The sequence below is a fragment of the Stegastes partitus genome, unplaced genomic scaffold (genome assembly GCF_000690725.1).
Source record: "Stegastes partitus isolate 25-593 unplaced genomic scaffold, Stegastes_partitus-1.0.2 Scaffold4086, whole genome shotgun sequence".
NCBI classification, from domain to species: Eukaryota; Metazoa; Chordata; class Actinopteri; family Pomacentridae; genus Stegastes; species Stegastes partitus.
This window is the reverse complement of record NW_007581817.1, coordinates 1-2,830: the sequence shown is the minus strand read 5'-3', so window position 1 is coordinate 2,830 and position 2,830 is coordinate 1. Positions and strand designations below refer to the sequence as shown.

Here is a 2,830-nt window from a genome sequence, read left to right as displayed (position 1 = left end):
AACAGCTGTGGGGTAGTGTGGCCGAGCGGTCTAAGGCGCTGGATTAAGGCTCCAGTCTCTCAGGAGGCGTGGGTTCAAATCCCACCACTGCCATTTGGCGTTCTCATCATCAGGAAGCTTGTATGGTGATGTGAAGAAGTCATTTGGATTGTCAACCACTGACAAATCAAGGAGCATTTGGTTCAAACCATCTTTTGCGATGTGTCCACCAGCAATGCTCCAGTCTTGATCCTTCCATCCTACACTCCCATTGCTATGTTAGCAGATGACTTGTCATCTATTGAAACAACCTTAAATGCTGGTTGAACAGCATCCACCTGACTGTATTGGTACTACCTTTCCCCTAGACTTGTTGTAGGTTGTAAAGAGGAGGATGAGGTACTTGGCTGACTGATCCAAGGTGCTGCATTTAAACTGCAGTCCACAGTGTCGGGTCCAGTCCCACAGTTGGCATCTTCCTTCATCTGTTCTCGTGCCTTCTAGCATTACCGGGGGTAATTACTGCAAGGTCCCTTTATCAATACACAAAGGTAACAGAATGGGGCAGCAGAAATGTCCAAAACACCCATAACCCAGAGGTCAATGGATCAAAACTATCCTATACAAAGTCTAAGGCTAAATCAGCAGGATGCCATGATGTCTCATTACTTGGCAGGTTTTTCACTTAAGTGCCTTTGGACCTACGGTTTTGATTCTGTCTGCAGAAGCAAGTACAGTACATTCACTAGTAGTGTGGTCAAGCGGTCCAAGACGCTGGATTAAGATTTGGCTAGATGTAAAAGTTCTCAACTAGGTTGTTTCCATGCTGTCTCATTGCTTTTCACTCATCTTCAGATAATCCTGTCTGAGGCTCCTCTCTCATGAGACATGGGTTTAAAAAGCAGTATAAGAGAATATTACAGCAGGAATGTCCAAGTTTCCACACATGGAACGAAGGTCAGGAAGAGCAGAGTGGCGCAGCGGAAGCGTGCTGGGCCCATAACCTAGAGGTCGATGGATCGAAACCATCCTCTGCTATGTTGACAGGCGCTCAGCAAGCATGACTCCCAACTTCTTGACTCTGTCTGCAGAAGCAATGGGCTCACATTTAGTGTGATCAAGTCTCTTAGAAGGTTTGGGTTCAGTTCTCACCACTGCACACTGCTTCTTCAGCAATTTTGGATGAATATACTGACAAAGTAATTTGCATTGTCAACCACTGACGATTTTTTTTCTTTTCCTATGCATGGATTTGGCTTTGGTTCACTGCAATGTTTCCGCAGTTGTCCACAATGGACACAACTAAGCATAGGCTCTAGAGAGGGCATTTCTAATTTTGAGTGGCCACCATAGTTTTTTTTCAATGCTTGGCAGGGAACTGTGAGGTAAGTGGTTTTCAGGAGATTCAAATCTGCAATCCCACCACGAGATACCACCAAAACCTGTGCATTGTACCTTCTTTGGCATCATGCACCAAGATGTTAGCATCAGATCACCTAGGTTAAGTTGTGACATGGCGTCTCTGTTGATTGGATTTGTTTTTGCAGCAACATTCTTGTTTGGATTCATATCAGGAAAACTAGACAACACATTACACAAGAGTATTTTAGTGGTACAGTAGAAATGCACATATTTCCATACATGGAGGGTGGGAAGGAAGAGCAGAGTGGCGCAGCGGAAGCGTGCTGGGCCCATAACCCAGAGGTCGATGGATTGAAACCATCCTCTGCTAGGCTGAGAGCCTCTCAGCAAGCATGACTCCATGCTGTTTTGTTTATTTGCATCACTTGTTACATTGCTATTATTTTCATCTGTGTGCATTTGAACCCTGGACCTAACTTCTTGATTCTTCCTGTGGAAAAAGGGGTTCACAGTTACTTTAGCTGAGTGGTCTAATGTGCTGGATTAAAGCTCCAATCTGTTAGAACTGGTGGGATCAAATCTAACCACTGTCATTGCACAATGCTGCATCAACAAACTTGCATGATCCATTGGATCTCCATATCAAAGTCTCAAGTTCCTGCCATCCCAATGATATGTTCCAGTCTCTGTAATAAAATGTTGTGACCAGCTGTATAAGTACAGTACTGAACTCTAGCAGGACTACTATATAGACAAGTTGACTCTCTGAGAATATATAAAGATCACTGGTAACTTTCACCCGTGCTGTCAGTGTAGATTCTCGGTCATCCAGGTCATTGCGACTCTGAAAGCTTCAGTTCAACAACAACTTGACTTCACTTTAAGGTTCTTGAAGATGTTTCACCTCTTGGTCACATGGCTAATGGCCCAATAATGGTCCAGCATTCACATGCCTCCAGGTTTCAATGGTTGTGAAACCAGGTGGTCCAACAGCACAACAGTAATAATGGCTGTTGAGCTGCCCATTAACACAGCAAAGGATATGAGTCTGCTATGTCCGTAATGAACACCTCATTACAAGTGCTTGGTGAGTGGTGCTGTTGGCCCCCTTCTCTGTTTATAGGTGACTTCAAAGTTTATTAAGGACCAGTGAGCAAAGAAAAAACTTTTGAAGTGGATCACATACTTTGGCTCAGGGATCTAAGGAGCTGCATTTCGGCTACAGCCGCCATCAAAGTATGGGGCCCTTTCCCTTTTCTTGCCATCTTACTTCATCTGCTTCTATTAGCATTGCTTCAAAGTTTATTGGAATATTCATTGCTTGCCTCCATTATCTACTTGATTAAGTGGTGCAGTAGAAATGTGTAAATCTCCTTACATAGAAACAGCATCATGAAGAGCAGAGTGGCGCAGCGGAAGCGTGCTGGGCCCATAACCCAGAGGTCGATGGATCGAAACCATCCTCTGCTATGTGTCAACAAGCGACACT

At 44.3% G+C, this 2,830-nt stretch overlaps 4 non-coding genes across 4 annotated transcripts; all 4 read left to right on the top strand.

The window, feature by feature from the left end:
* Nucleotides 1–11: 11 nt before the first annotated feature.
* On the top strand, nt 12–93 carry trnal-aag (transfer RNA leucine (anticodon AAG)). Its single transcript has one exon. It is a non-coding gene; the product is annotated as a tRNA-Leu (tRNA).
* Nucleotides 94–945: 852 nt separating this feature from the next.
* Nucleotides 946–1,017, top strand: trnam-cau (transfer RNA methionine (anticodon CAU)). Its single transcript has one exon. It is a non-coding gene; the product is annotated as a tRNA-Met (tRNA).
* A 622-nt stretch (nt 1,018–1,639) lies between these two features.
* trnam-cau (transfer RNA methionine (anticodon CAU)) lies at nt 1,640–1,711 on the top strand. The gene has a single exon. It is a non-coding gene; the product is annotated as a tRNA-Met (tRNA).
* Nucleotides 1,712–2,739: 1,028 nt separating this feature from the next.
* trnam-cau (transfer RNA methionine (anticodon CAU)) lies at nt 2,740–2,811 on the top strand. The gene has a single exon. It is a non-coding gene; the product is annotated as a tRNA-Met (tRNA).
* Nucleotides 2,812–2,830: the final 19 nt, after the last annotated feature.